At 39.7% G+C, this 20,244-nt stretch overlaps 1 long non-coding RNA gene across 1 annotated transcript in view; it reads left to right on the top strand.

Annotated features, from left to right (window-relative positions):
- Positions 1-5,306: 5,306 nt before the first annotated feature.
- LOC144380978 (uncharacterized) overlaps positions 5,307-20,244 on the top strand; it is a 47,419-nt gene continuing 32,481 nt past the window's right edge. The window contains exon 1 of the long non-coding RNA XR_013445353.1: positions 5,307-5,403. This is a non-coding gene — a long non-coding RNA (uncharacterized LOC144380978). The remainder of the gene's footprint in view (positions 5,404-20,244) is intronic.

The following is a 20,244-nucleotide window of genomic DNA, read 5'->3' as shown; positions in this document are numbered from 1 at the left end:
ATTCCCAGGGTGCTTGGGTGGCTCAGTCAGTTAAGTGTCCTACTCTTGGTTTTGGCTCAGGTCACCATCTCAGGGTCCTAGGATCAAGCCCACATCAGGCTCCATGCTCAGTGGGGAGTCTGCTTGAGATTCTCTCTCTCCCTCTGCCCCTCCCCCTGCTTCTGCTCTCTCTCTGTCTCTATCTCTCTAAAATAGATAAATAAATCTTAGTATATATATTTTTAACATCAATTTTGACGGCAACTTGGCCATTTCTAGTAAAGTAGAGGAGGTATATCCTACAGCCCAGCAATTCAACTCCTCGTAATATATCCTAAAGAAATGTTCATGCTTATGCAAAACAAACAAAAAAACCCATGAGCAATGATACACTTTGCAGCATTATTTGTAATGGTACAAAATTGGACACCACATAAACAGCCATCAAGAGTACACTAGAAACCCTGGGAATGATGTCATCAATATGGCAAAATAAGAGTTTTCTACCATCTTTCTCCCAAAGAACACAAGAGGGGCTTTGTGCAACTCCAAGAGTCCAGTGGAAGGAGTCCCAGCATACTGTTGAAGAAAAAAAAAAAATCTGTGATTGAATACATTGAAGAAGGTAAGAGATAGTTTCACTTTACCCACTTCACCGCTCCTGGCATCCCTCACAAGCACAGCTCATTTTGATAGAAGGTACTCTCTTAGGTCTTGATTCCACCCATGGGGGAAAGTGAGAACCCATGAGTGAGCAGCCATCCTCTCCAGCTGTACGGGACACCGCCAAAGGGGCCCTTTTCTCTCTTGCTCACCGGAATGCCACAGTGCTAAGTCATGAACTGCATGACGGGGAGACAGTAAGTGGCTGGTAGAAAAGCAGTCAGGACTTGGACAGTAGTAACAAATGGACGCAGATGCTGCGAACCACTTTGCAGACTCCATGAGCCCCTGGGGAAACCAGTCTACTGATCGCCCCAAGACTGGCCCACTGGCTTGCCCACACGTACCCTCATTCTGTGTCAGGCACCCCAAGGGCAGCAAGAGCGAGCCTTTGCAGATAGCTGGCAAGCATTGGCAGAAAGCAGGAACAACTCAGCAGAATAGGGAGGGAGCACACGAATCTTAATATATATAACAGAGCCTGAGGGAAAGCAAATTGGGAAGCTGTCAGCACCCAGCATGGCCTGGCAGGGATACAACCTTTTTTTCTTCAAATCTGCATGGCTTTTTTTTTTTTTTTCTGTTTAACTACATTTATTGAATTTCTTTTTTTTAATTTAATTTTATTTTTATTATGTTATGTTAATCACCATACATTACATCATTAGTTTTTGATGTAGTGTTCCGTGATTCATTGTTTGCGTATAACACCCAGTGCTCCATGCAGTACGTGCCCTCTTTAATACCCATCACCAGGCTAACCCATCCTCCTACCTCCCCCTCCCCTCTAGGACTCTGAGAAACAATGCAGGGATACAATCTTAAGAATTCCCTTTCAAGAGCAAATAAAAAGTGTGGAGCAGGCGTATCCATAAGAATGGATGGGAGAAAGCTTCAGAATCGCTAACAAGGCTGGAAATGTACATTTTCTTTCTTCTCTTTCAGATAGATGTGGTCAAGTGGCTAAGAGCTGGTTAATAAACTACTATTGGAAATTGTTGGGTGGGACTTAAGTGGGAACAGAGAGCTGAGAGTGATTACTTTTGTCCCATTGTCTTTTGTTTTTGTCAGGATGGCATGGAGATGAGCAAGGCCAGGAATCATGCTTTTCACAGCAAAGACTTCAAATCTGCATGGCTAGAGAGGGGATGGAAGCTAGGAAAAAGACACAGAGAGCGCGGGTGGCTCAGTTGGTTAGGCAACTGCCTTCGGCTCAGGCCATGATCCTGGAGTCCCGGGATCGAGTCCCGCATAGTGTTCCCAGCTCAGCGGGGAGTCTGTTTCTCCCTCTGACCCTCCCCCCTCTCATGCTCTCGTTCTATCTCATTCTCTCTCTCAAATAAATAAATAAATAATCTTAAAATAAATAAATAAATAAAAGAAAAAGACACGGAACAGGTTTTCTGTCTCAGAGCTCTCAGAAGGAACCAACAGTTCTGAAACGTGGATTTCAAACTTCCAGGCTTTTGAACTGTGAGAGAATAAATTTCTATTGCTTTAAGCCACTTAGTTTGTGGCAGTTTGTTATTGGCGGCCCTAGGAAACTAGCACAAGGGTTAAACTTTAATTCCTGAGTCATGCAATTACCAGCATTATGGATTACGGATTTTCTTGTTTGTATTCAAGAAAAATAAGTTGTTTCTAGAAACAAAGATTCTTGGTGACATGCTTTGAAAGTTCTTATTAGAAACTCTACGTGAGACATGCCTTTGTAAACCTTCATTTTAAGGCTTATATAAGAAGGAGAAAGATCTTTAAGAAAATCATTACCATAACACTGACTCAGCATCACAGAATGTTATTAAAAATTATCTTAAAGATTATTTTATGGTTAGCTCAACTGGATGTAAATATATTTAATATGGGCCCCTCTATGCCAGGCACTGTGCTTAGGATATAATGGTAAACAAGACTCAGACCCTCTCCTTAAGGAATTTACAGTCCGGTGGAGAACACAGTTAGTGCTAAGGTAGCGATAAAGATAGTAAGAAGTGGGAGAACAGTCATGGCGGGGGGTGGATGTCGAGTTTTTAGGAAAGCCTCTCCTAAAGAAAGTAACAGCTAGCCTGAAACTTAAAAATGAAGAGGAGATAAGTCAAATGAATGGGGACACGTTGAGGGCAAGTGTATTCTGGGGGCAGATGTCGGCAGGTGCAACTGCTAGAGGTTACAGAGCGTAACTCACTCACAAGAATGCCCTTCACGTGGGGTAGGAAGGCAGAGTCCTGGAAGAAATGGTGAATTAAGGCTAGAAAGTAAGCAGGACTTTGTAAACTGTTAAAAGATTTTAAACTTTCTCCTGAGGGCAGCATGAAACTCCAAAGGCTCTTAAACATGGGAGTGGCATAGTCATATTTTTCTTTTAGAAAATGACCCTAACAACAATGTTGGGAGGGATCGGAGGGAATAAGAATCCAAGCCAAAAGAGGATGATGCTCAAACTAGGAGGTAACAGTAAGGAGAGGGCATCTGGGGGACTGGAGATAGGCTCAGGATTGTTTGGACAACTGATTGACTGTGAGAGTAGGGAAAAGAAGGGGGTGAAGGTAAGGTTTCTGGCTTCAGCCTCAGAATGGAGAGTGAGACTGGTCACTGAGATGGGAAATGGAAAAGACAGTTTGGAAAAGAGATAATATAGTGCATTTTGAGTGTGCTGAATTCCATTCGCCTCTGAGACATGTAAGTTAAACTGTCTAAAGCCCCAAAGGAAAACTGGGATTCAGATTCAGATTTGGAAATCAGGCGCTGAGAGTAATTGATACTTCCCAGAAAAAAAGCGTATGAAGCACCAGGATCAGAAAGGGCAGGAAATAACCTTAAAGAACGACCTGGCAGAGGAGACTTGTAAGACCCAAAGAAGAGAGTGCCAGGGAGGTCAGAGGAGAGCCAGGAGTGTAAGGCACTATGGAAACATGAGACGAAGTATTCCAAGAAGAAGAAAATAGTCCATGGTACAGAATGTTTCCAAGAGGTAACATTAAATAATGATTGAATCATGCTTATTGGATTTAGCAAGAAGACCTGGGCAGGTCACCCTAGCAAGAGAAGGTGCCGTGGAGTGAGTGGGGATAGAAATCCACTTTCTGTGGGATGAGGCATCAGAGGGAGGGGGTTCTACGGAGCAGGTTCACTTTTAACCAGGAGAAAAAGTGGCTAGGTACTGACTGCAAGGGGCTAGGTGCTAATTGCAAACTTGTAGTTTTTCAGGTAGATCCAGTAGACGGCTGCCTTTATATATGAGGAAACCAAGTCACAGAGAGGTGATAGGGAATATTCAAAGAGGCACATAAATTATTACATTGCATTGAATATTAGTGTTCCTTTTTGATGCTTAAAATATTATTTGGACCAGTGAGTCAGTCCAGATTATTTATTAAGTACAAGAAATACTTTTCTTATAAGGAGTTTTGATTCTAAGAAAGGAGAGAAGGCAAAATGACAAACATTCAAAAGGGGCAGCAACAAGTCTACAAACTTTGTGCAGGGAAGATTATCAGATTCTGAATGGTGCAGAAAATAAAAATAAAGACTACTAGGTTTCAGTAATGTCTGATATGAGTGTGCTACCTGGAATCAAGTAGAAACAGTCTACAACAATTTTTTTTTAAGATTTTATTTATTTATTTATTTGACAGAGAGAGACACAGCGAGAGAGGGAACACAAGCAGGGGGAGTGGGAGAGGGAGAAGCAGGCCTCCTGCTGAGCAGGGAGCCCGATGCGGGGCTTGATCCCAGGACCCTGGGATCATGAGCTGAGCCGAAGGCAGACGCTTAACGACCGAGCCACCCAGGTGCCCCTGCAACAATTTAATAGTTGTGAAAACGCAAAGTGGTGCTTCCTGCCTTCCGAGGTTTTTGGGGGGCAATATCCCAAAGTGCCAGCAGGTGGGGATAATATTACAAACGAAGGTGTGGGTCAGACTGCCAGCTCCTCTGCATCAAGGACTATGCAAGTGACATTCTAAAGGTTTAGCCGTGTGGTGCCACGGGAGTGTGTACCAACACGTGCGCTCCAGAGAAAAGGTGACCTTCCTCATTTTCCCAGAAGAAAAGAGGTTTCCTTACCTTTTTTTTTAAACATGAGATAACACTGATTGTGTTGAACTGAATAATTATGAACGTATTTTGGCTTTTTCTCCTCATCTCCAATTTTTGAAATATGGTTATTCTGTTTTATAATTAACCATAAATAAATCAAAAGAAGGTGGAAATGCAGTGAGGCACCCCTTCCTCCAACCCACTATACATCTCTAGAGATTAATTAAAAATTAGAATACGTTTTAAGGTAAGTTCTGGTCCTGTTGGTGTTTCTAATTTGTGCTGTTAAGATGTGTGTACAGATGTATGGCCTTTGTTGGATAAATTTGTGAGATGCATCACTCATATTTGACAAAAACTTTCTCTATTACAGTTCCTGGAACCCTGAAGACACTCAAAGCACTTTGTTTTGTGCTGGATTTTTACATAAAATTCAGTTGGAGTTTTAAAAAACGTTTTCTTTGGTTTTTGAAAAAAAACCAATGGGAATGAACTTCTTTGGGCGTAGCTTTCTTCCATTCTCCGCCCAGATAGCGATGCGATCTGCTAGAAATGCCTGGGGCCCTCACCTGGGCCTCCACCTACTTAAGGCAAGCCTCTGCAGACGGCTCCCTCACTGGAGCCTGCCCGGTTGTTGAACCAGCTTTTGTGGTTCTTATTATGATTGTAAGATGCACTTCAACAACCACCGAGGAACTTGGAAAAAAGATTTATTCCGCACAGGTACTAAGGGATACACAATGTGCCCCAGGGCCACACAGTGTGAGGGAGGGTAGAGGGGGCTCTTCTTTTATTGCGGTGTACGGATGGGATGCCTGGGGCTTTTTAAATGCACTCTTCATTGGTAAATTGAAAACTTAAGAGCTGGGATTGGGATGTGGGAAGGGACAAGCAGGATGGGGTCACTCACAAGGTCGGTTTCCTAGGTTACCCGGGGCTTTCCAAAGGGGGAACTTCATTGGTTGGGGCTGCCCAGCTTCTTATCTAATTGTTTTATTAGTAGCTGTACTACAGTTGACAATATGGTGATTCGAGGTGGATGTTTTTGAAATGGATGTTTTGACGATCAAGAGCTAAAATGTCAGGTATCCACATTACCGGTGTTTGTTTAAGAGGGATTTGTGCTTGTGTCAGTTTCCTTCTGTTTGTTGCTTCCCCTAAATAGTTCTCACACAATTTAGTGTTAGGCGTTGCTACACTTGGCCTTATAAAAATGTGAAAAGCAGAGGTTTATAAATATAGTTTTACTGTTGTTTGGATTGGTGGGTGTTTGGGGCTGGTAGGTTGATTTTTGCTGAAATCCGTCTGTGGGTTTACAGGGATACTTTAACTGAGCCAATTTTGTGTAGCATTTTCAGAGAAGAATTTTTCGAGCTGCTCTAATTGAATGATAAAAGGGGTCTGGTAAATGATTGCCTGAAATGATTTTATGTGTGAAAAAGCAACTTCCCAGCAGAAGCATTCCAAAAACAAAGAAAAAAAGGCTTTTTTTTTTTTTAGTGACTATAAAAACGCACACGTAGAATATTAAAATTACTTTTATGGATTAATCGTCCAGTATGGAATGTCCATGCTACAGGAAATAAAGTTGGGGTGTCGGGGGAGAGAACGTGTGCTCTGGAAACTTCTGTATCTAAAATGGGAGCCCGACCGAACGCCTATCTGGGCCAGCTGTTGTTCAGTTTTGCTTGATCAAACATGGCAATTATGTGGAATTGGGGTAATGAGGCTACTACCAGCCAACTGGTGGACATTTTATTACATCTAGTTTTTAAAGAAAGCAAAATAATTTTACCCAAGCAAACTAAGAGTTACAGTGTGGCTTAATTTTTGCTAATTTAATAAATTATTTTGGTCTCTTAGTCTCCCATGATGTTTATTCTGAGCCACTGTGTACTCATAAGCCCCTGCCGGAAAGGGAACCCACGCCATCCAGGGGGTAGAACGTTTTTAACTTTGAAATCTGTCAAAATGGACAGGACCCCAGAAACGATTTTCAGCCGACTCGCGCTGTCGATGGCAGGTGGGAAACCGTCCTCTTCAGCTCTGCAATTTTACCATTCACATTTCCCTCGTCAGCATCCGTCCCTGAACGTTTTCTTGCCAAGTCAGAGGGGTGCAGAACACGCTTCCTTTTACAAGATAAATTACCCCGGGTATTTAGTATCCTTCCCACTGTACTGTTTGGTTTCTCTTTGTCACTCGAAGAAGGTAATTCTCTGGTATTCACAGCCCAGCCTCGCGCTGAAATGTTAGCACTGCTACACTGTGTACATGAAGCAATTGCCTAAAGAATTCAGGCGAAAGCTCTTTCTTGTTTGATGCCATTGGATGAATGCTTTAGGCTATGGATTTTGAGGTGATTACCACAAAACCCATTTTCTAAACCACCTTATGTTCTGTTTAAATGTGCTTTAAATGTTACATTCTGTGGAAGCTTAAGATCTCTTGAGGGGAGGGCGCAATCAAAGCAGTCTAATTCTATACCATTTGATCAAGGGATTAATTACTTGTATTTAAAATTCTAGATAATTGAATGGAAAGGAAAACTTAGAGCCTTCTAGAAGTCAGCTGGCAGGGAAACCACAGATGGGAAATTTACACAGTGTCAAGGGATTTCATGAGTAGAAACAGCTGCAATGCCTTTTTCACAGCAGAGCTGATAATACCAGGAAAGTCTTATTCTATACAACGTGAGGTATTATTTCTAACATTCTGAAATAGATTCCTTGGTTGGAATACTTGTGCACAGCTACACGTACATTAAATGAATAGGGCATTGGAGAGAACAACATGAATTATAATAGTAATTTCTAATGTTTCTAAATGAATCCTAGTTTATCACACTATTGTAAGCATTATATGTATATTATATATATTGCATTATATATATAATATATATATTAGCTTAATTTGCACAACACTCACAAAATAGTTACTATTGTTACCTCATTTTTTTTAAATTGAAGTATAATGTACATAGAGAAAAATGAGTTTGGGCAAATGGATGCAAGATACAGAACTGTCCTTCATCCCACAAAGTTTCTTCATGCGGAACCATCTCCGGAGATCACCACTTTTCTGATTTCTATCACCACCCTGTAGTTTACCCTGTTCTAGAACTACATAGAAGTGCAATCATAAAGTGTGTGCTCTTTTGTTCCTGGCTTCCTTGGCTCAGATTCATCCATTTTTGTAACATAAATCAGTAATAAGCTTTTGTGTGAGTATTCCACAGTCTGTTTACTCATTTTCCCATTGATGGACATTTGTGTTCTTTCCAGTTTTGAGCTATTATGAGTAAGACTGGTGTCCCTAGTCATGTACACATCTTTCTGTGAACATGGGACCTCTATTCTCTTGGACTAGGATTACAAGTATTAGGCCATAGGTAGGGTGCTTATTTCATTTCATAGGAAAGAGCCAGGCATTTTCTCCAAGTGGTTGTATCATTTAGCATCCCCACCAACAATGTCTGAGAATTCCAGTTGTTCCCCATGCTCATCAACATTTGGTGTTGTCCCCCTTTTTAAATTTGTCCATGCTTATGGATGTGTATGGTGGTATTTTCTTTTGCTTTTAATCTGTATGTCCCTGATGAATAGTGACACTGAGCATACTTTTGTTTGCTTACTGACCATTTGTATTGTTCCACTGTGAAGCATCTGTTGTTAAAGTCCTTTGTCTACTTTCACCTGAAGTTGTTTGTATTATTATTGAATATTAAGAGTTCTTTGTATATCGTGGCTACAAATGCATTGTCAGAAATGTTCAATGTGCATATATTCTTCCTGTGTGTGGCTTCGCTATTCATTAACAGAGTGGCTTAACAAGCAGAAATTTTAAATTTTGATGAGGTCCCATTTTTTTTCTTTCAGGGTGAATGTGGGCAGTGTTTGAGATAAGAAAACTTTTTTTACACCAAGATAATGAAGGTAGTCTCCTAGGTTTTATTTTAGAAACTTTTAGATGTGACCTTGATGTTTGGGCTTATGATTCATCTTAACTTTTCTTTTTTTAAGTATAGTGTCAAGTATGTGTTAAAGTTTATTTTTTTTCCATATAGAGATTCAGCTCTAGCATCATTTAGGAAAAAAAAAAGAACTTTACCTTCCCCTGTTGAAATTAATTGCTTTAATAACTTTGTCAAAAGTTAACTGATGTTGTAACAGTGGCATGGGTCTATTTCAAGCTTTTTCTCTCATGTTCCATTGATCTCCATCTATTTTTACTCCACACTGACAATTTTCTTTCAGAACTTGAACAATGTAGTTCCATTGTCTTCTGGCTCACGTTATTTCTGATGAGAAGAAGAGCTCATTCTTACTGTTGTTTTCTTATATGTAATGTGTCTTTTTCTCTAGCTTCTAAAAATATCCCCTTTATCTTGGATTTTTGGCGTTTTGACTACGGTGTGCCTAGGTGTGGTTTTCATTATGTTTAATCTATTTGGGATTTGTTAAATGTCTTGGATCTTTGGGCTCATAACTGTCATCGGATTTGGAGAACTATGATCATTATTTTTGCAAATATAGGTTTTACCCTCAGTCTCTGTCTCCTCTCTTTCTGGGACTCAAAATTAATGTATGTAAGATCACTTGATAATGTCCCACAGGTCACTGAGTCTCTTCATTTTATGTCCTTTGTTTTGTCATGCTTCAGCTTGAATGGTTTCTATTAACCTACTGGCAAGTTTCCTGATCTTTGCTTCTCTGATATGTCATGTACCAATGAAAGTATATTCAGGAAAATTTTCGATTCAGATAAAGCAAATGTTATTCAAAGAAAAAAATAGATTTTATAGTATTCATTTCTCTGAGATTCTCTATATTATACCCACATTTTAAAAAGTTCTCAGACAAAAATAAATAAATAAATGAATAAATAAATAAATAAAATAAAAAGTTCTCAGACATTATAGTAGCAATTTTAAAGCCCTTGTATACTAATGTCAACATCTGTGACATCTCTGTGTCTATGTCTATTGATTGTTTATTCCCATTATGGATTATATATTATTCTTGTTTTTTAATTTGTGCCAAACACTTTGAATGATACATTTTTGAGAGTTTGAATTTATCTTACTTGAGAGTGTACTGATATTTATTCTGTCACATAGTTAGTATATGGATGGGTCAACTTTATGCTGTGAAAACTTGGCTTTAGGCTTTGAGCATCTAGAGTATCACTCGCTCTAAGACTAGATTAGCCCTAGTCATAAGGTGTGGCTTTCCTGGGGTAGCAATGAAATGTCCAGGGTTTTCAATGAAGTCTCTACACTAATTCCAATCCCAGTGTCTCCCAGAACAATGTGATATCTAGAATCTCTGTTCACCTCATCGTCCCCTAATAGCTGCTTTTTTCCAGGTCTCATGGGGTCTTGTTCTGACCTTACACAGTTGAGTATTCAGCCAAATAATCAAGGGGATCCCTCAGTGAATATATGTATCCAGCTCCTTCTACTCTAAATTTCTGTCCTACAGGGCGCCTGGGTGGCTCAGTTGGTTAAATTTCTGTCCTACAAACCTCACTCACCTCAGCAGTCCCAAATCCTGTCTCTTTATTTTGCACAGTGAGACTGTTGACCTGTTTGTTTTCCACTTAAAAACATTAGCTGGGAAAGTGCCTTCAAGCAGAAAGCTGGGGTGAAATACATCATTTGTTTTTCCATACCCATAGACCACAGCATTCTACTGTTGGTTGTCCAATGCCCAAAACAGATGTTTTATACATTTTTCCAGTATTATAGTTTTTTATTGTGAGAGGATCTGTCTGGTAATGATGATTAGGTTATATTTAGAATCAAAAGTCCTTTTATTTCGAATTTAAAGCTGAATAAACTGAAGCAAAGAGAGGTTTAAAAACTTGACAAACATCCTTTATCTGGACAGAGCCAGGGCCTAAGTTCATTTTTCTAAGTTCATTTTTCTGGCTCCAGAGTGTGTGTTCTAATGGAGAGCCTGGCAATAGTGTTTTGAGATTTATTTTTTCAGGGCCTCAATTTGCTGAAGTGAAATTAAAAATATATATAAATGTTATGTGGTAAGCCATAGACAGGTATACCAAAAGCCTAGTGACAAAGATAAAGAACATGGTGTTATATAACCATGGTGGCAGCAGGCAATAACTTACTTTAGTCTCTTCTCAAGCCAGAAAGTACAAAAGATAGCAGTACATAGTTGTTGTTGTTTTCTGACCCTGTGGCTTGTTTAGTCCATGCAGCCTTACTGTAAGTACTCAATATCAGAGGCCCCTCCATGAAAAACTGGAGACACTGAGGAGTGGCAACTCAGTCATTTGTATACTTGATGTCACTTATCCCGTTTATTGGGTCAGAAATAAACCGTAGTGAAGGTAAATTCAGGCAAGCTGATGTCATTTCTATCAGACTTTTATCTTAGTCCGTAATGGTCTTGGCTAATAGACCCAGGCTCAAAATTATATCAGAAAATGCTTTTGTGGGGTGCCTGGGTGACTCGGTTGATTGGGCATCCTACTCTTGATTTTGGTTCAGGTCATGATCTCAGAGTCCTGGGATAGAGCCCTATTTTGGGCTCCGTGCTTAGTTCAGTGGGGAGTGTGCTTGAGAGTCTTTGTCTCTGCCCCTCCCCCTACTTGAGCGTGCCCTCTCTCTCAAATAAAAAAATCTATAAAAAAAAAAAAATCCTTTTATAATCAACTTCTCCATAAATTTCAAATTAATTAGAATTCTAGAACTTAAACAGCCTTAGAGATACTTTTCACAAGATTACCAGGCTCATAAAAATTTCTAGTGGCACTGCTCACAATAACATTTATGTTCCTTATAATGGCCAACCACAGATAAAACAGGACAAAGTTCCTTCTATAATGGGGAATTGAGATTTTGGCTTTGGCTTTGTTTTTAGACTCTGAACTCAGGTTTTTATTGCTAACTTGAATTTTACTTGATTTACTAGTTACAAATCAATATATATTTGATACTAGATGTCCCAGAAGCTTTCGTCAGAAAGCAGAAAAATACTTCCATATGGTCTTTACAGCAGTCCAAGGTGATATGCATTATATGTGTTCTTTAAGGGCAAAAAATATCAACCTTGGTATAATCCCAACTATGAACACATATTACTTGTATATTTAATGGAAATAACTGTAGAAAGATTAGGATTATAGATTCAGAAAGGGCAAAAATTGTTACAATATTTATGACATGTCTATTGGAGATAAAATATTATGCTAGCGTAATTCATGAGTTCTTTATGGAAGAAAGCAATATGTAATGCTTTGAAGTTAGTGAAAAACCTTGGTCAACGGCATAAACCGAATGGGAAATTGACCCCTTCTTCAAGTGCAAGAAACTAAAGTTTTAAGTGGGACTAAATTTAAAAGAGGTGTCTGCCTGTCCATACCCTCTTCACTGGGAGCTTAGAGACTCCACTTAGAAGTTGGAGACCACTGCAGACAAATGTGGCCATGTGACCTCCGCACCACAGCTCATTGAACTAGGAGTACCCGTCGGACTTACAGTACCTAATTGTCTGACCAGCTAGCGATCAATCACATTCTCTACGCTTAGTTTAAATTAAGAAATGCTATGAGGGAAAAGATATGTGCAATTGATTTCAATGGACATGGAGGTTGGCCTGAGATAGTGATTTTTGTTACATGTGTGCCTGCAACTCAGGAGAAAAAGGACATCTGCATAAAGGTGGAGCAAGCATCTAGAGACAAGCAGAAGGAAAAGACCAAAAGCTCCATAAAGGGCGGATAAACAAGCCATGTTTTCTCCTTTCCCAATTGCTGGTTTTACAAGTGTACCTGGATTTCAGTTTTTATACCTTTGAAGTTGCCTATGGAATCCTTGAAATTAATCTCCCTTCACTGGAACTAGCTTGAATAGCTAGCTTCCTTGTAATAAATACTGGCTGACTAAGATGCTTAACCGCCAAGGTCTGATTGTCCTTAAAAAAAAAAAAAAAATTAGAATGAACTGGCCTAAATTTTAAAAGTTTCTTTGGAAATGATTATCTCCAAAAGCAATGGGTGGCCCATCCACCTACCTAATTAAGATCTGTGGTCCCTTTGAAAATTAATGAGCCAAGCTAATGAACCATGTTCAAGAAATAAACCACTATTTTGTATTACTGGGCTGATTAAGAAATCAGGACCAAGAGACTGAAAATACTAAGCAGCTATTGGTGCTTGAGAATCAGCATAATCAAATCAGATTCAAAACACTAAAAGGGAAATGGAATCTGCCCTTTGGTTTCTGGTAGCATGTGTTAATTACCTTTCCATAAGTTATATTAAAATAGCAATGGTTCTGTCTCTTATTCCTGTTGTGATATATATATATAATCTTCACTAACAGGGCTTTTTATGTTTATCCTCGTGACCTCATTGAGCTTAGATCTTGCCAAATGTTAATGTACCAAAACAGAATTGGAAATAATTTATTTCCGTTACCTTATTGCACTCTCAAGCATTAGAAACAATCCGTGTAATTGGCTGTTTGCACCAAAAGGACTTCCCCTGAGATTACCACATCAACTGCTTCTAAATCGAATAGAATCTATTGTTTGCACAGCATTTTAAAGTTTTTCAGGTGCTGTCCCACGTAGCATGTCATTTCATCTTCGGTAGTAGACTGTTAGGCAGTTAAAGAGATAAAGACCAGGAAAGTCTAGTATACAATAGTTATCTGTGGGCATAGTCACAAAGTACACAATAAAATGGTCTAAACAATACAAATTTATTTCACATTTCTGTAGCTCATTAATCTAACACAGTCTTACCGGGCTAAAATTAAGATGTTGCCAGGACTGCATTCCTTTCTGGAGGGTCAAAGGCCATATCTGTTTTCTTCTGCAGGTTTTTGGCAGAATTCAGTTCCTTTTAAGACCGAGATGCTGTAGCTCTAGCTGGCAGTCAGCTGAGCGTCTTTCCTGGCTTGTAGAGGCCAGCCACATTTCTTGGCTCGTGGTTTCCTCCGACCTCCTCAATGCCAGTCACTGTACTTTCACACTCGTAATCGCTCCCCCTTTGTCCGCTGTCTCTACAGCCATGGTTTGGAAACACTCTGATTTTAAGTCCATTTTATTAGGTGGGTCCCACCTGGATAATCCAGGCTACTCTTCCCATCTCAAGATCTCTCATCTTAGTCACATTTTCAAAGTCCCCTTTGAGATAAAAGACAAAGTTTCTAGGATTAAAACATGGACATTTACACAGGTTCTGGGATTAGGACATGGACATTTTTGGAAGGGCCAATATTCTGCCTACTATGTTCAGTGAAGGCTCTTTCAAGGCTCTGAGGTTTCCTTCCAAGCTCAAAAATTACAGTGGTTAGAAAAGACTATGAACAAAGATTTTGAAACCTCCTTTCCAATATGGTTCAAATAACAAAAATAATATTCTAAGAATACTGTAATAATTTTAAGTCCCATAAGAATTTGGAAGCCAGAAAATTCATCATAAACACCTCTGGTGGTCTCCTGTACTAAAGCTAGAAAACTGATGAGAATTTCAGTCTTACCCAATCTGGAACCTAAAAGAATACAATTCACACTGTTTAATTTCATTGTAATAAGTCTGAGATTATTTCCTAGTCTGTAATCTTAGTCACTGAACCAGGTATTTTGCTTTCCCTCACTGCACTCCCTAAATCAGAAAAACTATCAAAATAGGCATTGCCGTGTGTCGTCCCTTTAGTTTTCAAAAAGAATATCCTTTTCTCAACCCTGCTGTCTACAGGTATTTTTAGTGCCTCATTCTAGATACTCCCTAGCGTGCATATAAAAACTTTCACATATTGTGTCTACTCCCATAGGTTTATCTCTATGGCTCTTCTCTTCATTTCCTTGACCTTAATCAATGTTTCTGGCTCATTCCAGGTCCCTGATAAACTTGGTGAGCCATTTATCCTTGCATGTTTATCCTACTGTGGGCCTCTCTTTTTCTCCACACTAACTGAAGCTCTGACCTTTTGGGGGGATTTCCCCCCCTCACCATAGTGTTTCTGGTGTACCCCTGGGTACAGTTATAGTTTAAAATCAGTCCATTTTGTGTTTGGACCACTACAGCAAGTCAACTGATTCATGAACAAAACTGTTTTTTTGTTTTGTTTTGGGGTTTTTTGCCTCCTCTTGGGAGCTGACAGCTGACCATAGGCAGTGCCCCCTCCTCGAGAAGTCCATAGGTGTGAGCTCAGGGATAAGAGTCTGGGCAATAGTGATAGGTAATGGATGTACACCACTTCTTCATGCCACTTAATTATGCCTCTAGATTTGCTCAAGTCTTTTGAAAGTACTCCTTCCATCTCACCATGGATCTTACAATCTTCTAGCACATTGCTGTTAGGCGCTCCTAACCTTGTGCATGGAGGGGTTTGACAGTCTCCCAGGTCATGATAGGCAACTATGGCTATACTTCATGTCCCATGCTCAGATGCTCAATCTCTCCTATGTCCCAGGTGCATTCTAAGACATGCTTTATGAAGAGTGTGCAATTTTTGAGGGAATTGAATAGCCTTTTCCCCACCAAATTCTAGGTTTCTGTGCTGCAGTTCAACTACTGAGACTTTTCTAGTGCCTCGTTTTCTACCACAGATACCTCTAATAACCTAGTTTATATGACTCAAGTGGCAGAGCTGCTTGTACTGCAGCCTCGACGTACTAGAGCCTTTGCTCGTTCTGGATCTCACTCAAAACTCGCATTCACCTTACCCAATAAATGGTCATAACAGTATTAAAACAAGTGTTGCTTCAAAAAGCCCTAGAGGATTACCGGGCATTTTGTTGATCTCTTAATGGTAGGAAGTACAGGTTGCAAGATCTTGTCCTTCACTTTGCAGAGCATGGATCAGCATACTTCAGCTCACTGGACATCTAACATCTTTCCCAATGTAGCAGGCCCCTGCATTTTTGTGAGATTTATTACCCAACCTCTGCTGTGTTTTTACCAAGGTGTTCTGACGAGTTACGGTATGCCATAAAAACACTGAATGAAAGTAATGTCCTACAGAATCTCCAGCCTGCCCAGCTCCCTTGCAGTTACACTGTAGACCAGGTGGAAGAGTTAGTACTGACCTGGAGACAGGCTGGAAGGTATGCCGTTGGCTCTTCAGTATAAAGACCAATCACTTCTTATTCTTCCTGATGGGTATGGGAAAAAATGCATTCACAAATGAATAGCTACCAACTATGTACTAGGGGCTTCAACTGAAGATACTACTTGGTTAAGTGTGTGATAATACACTGACATTGATCCATCCAGTTTTTGCAAGTGACAGAACGGTAAATTAAATGGAGGTCTGATTGAGATAGCTCTCCTTGTATTCTTAAAGCCTTTGAGTGCAGTGCTAATCTCTGTAATTTTCCCTGGGATGAGTTATTACTTGACTTGATTGGCAGGAGTAGGGAAGGCACATCTTCAGGGGATCTACTTGGCCTTCTGAGCTTAATGTGTCAAAGAAGAAATGTGAGAGTTCTATTATGAATATATACTTAGGAACTGGAGACATGGACCTAATGGACCTGCTGTGAGATGAATGTGATTACAGCTCCATTTATTAATGGACCCTGGTATGCACCTATTCTAACAGGGGGTCAGTGATCATTCCCTGGTGTCATCGTCAGTATGGACTCTCTATCAAACAGCCTTCAAAAGATATGGGTATTCCCTTTTCCCTGTTTTATTTTTACCATTTGCATTTTGAATTTATTAATAGCTGCAAGTGTCTTTTGGGGGAGCACTGGAAGAATCAAGTATGAATACTTGTACTGTATATTTTTCTCATAGTGTTGTAGGATCTTTCCTCCTAGAGACCCAGTTTCTCCTTTAGTCAATGGATTCTGGATTCAAGAAACGGTTCAGAGGGAAACTGTCTGAGGGATCATGACTTTGCACTGGGCAGCTGACCTCAGTCTTCTTTACTCATGCAATCCTGACTTCTTCTGGAGATGGGTGTATATATAGAGTCAAATAAAGTCTAGCCTTGGCCTGACCCATGCAGCTGTGGAGGCTCTGGACCAGTATAACCCAATAGAAGCATAATGTATAAAAAGAAACAGGTGAAATTAGTTTTAATATATTTTATTTAATCTCAAATATATACAAGATTGTCATTTCAATGTGTAATCAGTATTTTACAAAATAGTGGCACATTTTACATTCTTTTTTTTAATAAGTTTTTGAAATCTCTGTATTTTATACTTCCAACACATCTCAGTTCCAGCTAGCCGTGTTCAAGGGCTCAGTAGCCTCATGTGGCTAGAACATATTAGACAGATCAACTTTAGAGCATAATTGTACCATAGAGTTGTCCCACCCTGAGTCAAGGAGACTTGGGTACCTCCGTATCAGTCAGGAGGAAGTAAGGGGAAGTGGGTGTGAAACATCTTTAGACAGTGCTGGCTGAAGTAGTCAAAGGCAATTCTCTGAAAAGAAATAGAAGCCAGTTCCACAGCATTTGGAGCTGTTAGGGAATAGGTGTGTTGGCTGAAAGAGGGAATCTGCTTGGGGGCTGCATGGTGTCTCCTACACTAAGTTAGTTAAAGTCATTTCTGCTACCTGGACCCCAAAATCCTAAGATGTAACAGAATATCTGAAATGGATTTTTTTTTATCCCATGCCCTTATTTTTAAGAAGCCTTCCTCATGTGACCTACTCCCCCAAAGCTTCAGCTGTTGGGCAGTTCTTAATGGAGAAAAAGGGAGGAGGGCAGATCTATTACATCCAACTGGATAAGTCAAGTAAAAAGCAAAGCCTTAAGTTAAAGCAGTGGCTCTTAAAACCTGCTCCCAGAATCACCTGGAAACTTGTCACAATGAAAATTAAGAAACTCAGGGAGTGGGGGCCAGCAATCCTTGGTATAGCCAGCCCTCCCAATGATTCCGATGTATGTTCAAAATAGAACCACTGAGTTAAATACATGCTCCCTTGGGGCAGGCAACCTCAGCCCTAGCACACATGAAATACCTAGGATACTTGACCCCTTTACAAAAGGCAGGCTAGCTGGCAAGATTAGCAACCCAAATTCTGTATGCACTTTTCATGAGATATTTGGGAGGAGGAGATGGCCTTCATATCTGATGCATTCATTATTAAGATAGCATAACTTACTGCTTCTGTGTTGTAGAATGCTTGAGGCTAGTGTTCTATTTTCAGAGTTTAAAAAATGGTTTTGAGTTTTAACCTGATGTATTTCTGTGGGAAAGAGGGGCCCACTATGACACCTGCTGGTGCAATAGACCTAACACAAAGTGTCAGAGAAACAGAAACGACATCCAAAGAGCCATACCTAACTCCTCTGCCAAGCTGCCCTAGATTGGCTGGAATTCATGGCCAGGTAGATCTGGGGCATTCCCAAAATACTGATTAATTTGCTCTTGGGATGCAAGGCTCCTGGCCAAGTTGCAAAGAAGAGGCAAGTGAGCAGGAGATAAAATAAGTTCAGTGAGAGGCCAGACACAGAAAAGTCATCAAAACCAGAGGCAAGGGACCCAAAATACTTGGAAGACAGTCCTTAACTTCAAATAAAGAGGTTTTTATTTAGTTGGTACTTTTTAGTCACTTAAAGATTAACCACCAGGGGGTCTTGAGGACCCAGTTTGAGAAGCACCCCGTGAGAAGTTTGGTATGGTTGATCTTCACTTGATGGAAGAGGGATCAGATGTACAAGAGCAGATCCGGTGATCATGGAGCAACTCTCTTGGGTAATGTGGTCTTCCAGGTAATCCTGAACAAGTGTGTACTAATTTGTTTAGATTATGAACAAAAGTAAAACCATTTAGAACCTTATCACAGAAAACTTGGAACCCCCCCGCAAGAATGTCTGTGAAAGTAGCTAAATTTGAGAAACACCATTCTGAATGACTTTCTCTTTGCTTTTTCCCCCCACTCTCTGAAAATTTAAGAATCCCTTATTGTGAAATTTGTTCTAGAATTGGAAGATTAAGTTAATTTCCTTCTGCAGTCTCTAGTGTGAATGGTAAATTTCTTTTCTAATAAAGAAACACCCGTAGATGAAAATGTGGCAACTTGATTGTAACAACTAGGACAGGATAATGACAGAGGGTTTGGATACTGAATTTAATTAGTATAATGCCAATTCCTGTTCTCCCAGTTGTCATCCATCACTGTTTTACTCCAATTCCAGTCCATTGTGAAACTGCCAAAGTTGTTGCAAACATTTGCAAATGTTTCTACTCTAAATGCTTACTAAAATATGAAATAAGCAATACAATATTAAAATATGCTTTTCTATATATAATACGTCTGTTATCCTTCATGATGGCCCTCTTCCACACAGTGGTTCACTAAACACTGATAAATCTTGTCCTATGCACCTTGGCTTGTTGAACCATTTTCAGAGAACTAGAACATACTAAAGTGTGTAACATTTAAAGGCTGTAATGAGTAAGACAGGTGTGTATGTGTGTCTATGTGTGTGAGAAAGCATTTTAGGTACCAGCTGTTACTGAATTATAATCGTGCCCATTTCCTGTGATTGTACTGTTTATGTGTGGTGGTGTCTATTAGTAGAGATTACATTTATACTAGAATCACACTATCTCCATTTATCAGTTGCATGACCCTGAGAAAGCCTTTCAACTTCTTTGTGCTCATTTTCCCCTCTGTAAAATAGGAATAATAATAATAGTACCTGCTCATGTAAAAGAGTTTGAACAGTATCTGACACATGGTAAGCACTCCATAAAAATGTTGGACATTTTAATAAAATACCAGAACATTTCATTTATTCTCTATTTTTTAGAGAGATACATAAGCCACTTTGAAGCCAATTATTTTATAGTCTCTCAAGACATGCTTTTGGATAAGATGGAAAAATAAGGCTAAATGACATTTTAATGAAGTGAAATCACTAAAGAACCAAATCATAAGCATTTTGATTAGTGGACTGATGTCACTGATCAGGGAAATCTGTACTTTTTAGTATTCTGTCTGTTCCTGCCCTGTTTAATATATTGTCAACGACCTGAATAAAGATGGAAAGCATACTTAAATTTTCAAGTAAAATTGAGCTTATAAATACAATGCCTATATATAACAGAATCAGGAAAAACAATAGGTCCATCTATTGAACACACTATGACAGGCAATTTATGTGCATTATCTATAACCCATGGGATGATCCTTTGAGTTTGGTATTATTAACTCCCATTGTAGGACTTTTTCTTCCTTTAATAAAAAAGCCTTGAGGGAAACCACCTGACCCTTAATGGCCCCAATCTCAGCTCGAGGCCCAGGAGTGCATCATGTTTGATTAAACCAGCAGTTATCTAACTGTGGTCTCAACCCACAATATCGGTATCATCCACAGTTTTGCTAGAAAAGGAAATGCCTGGGCCACGCCTCAGACCTACTGAATCAAACTGTAGAAGAAGAAATCCATGTTTTCACAAGACCTCCAGCTGATTCTGATACATAATTATTTTGAGACCACTAATACAAGACAATCTGATCACCCCATAGCCCTTGCTAGGGACTGATATAAACCTAGTCATGTGATAAAATTCTGGCCATTGAGATGCAAGGAGAAATCTGAGAGACTTCTAGGAAACT

The sequence above is a fragment of the Halichoerus grypus genome, chromosome 2 (genome assembly GCF_964656455.1).
Source record: "Halichoerus grypus chromosome 2, mHalGry1.hap1.1, whole genome shotgun sequence".
NCBI classification, from domain to species: Eukaryota; Metazoa; Chordata; class Mammalia; order Carnivora; family Phocidae; genus Halichoerus; species Halichoerus grypus.
Note: the sequence above shows the minus strand (reverse complement) of the source record. Positions and strands in the feature narration are given on the sequence as shown.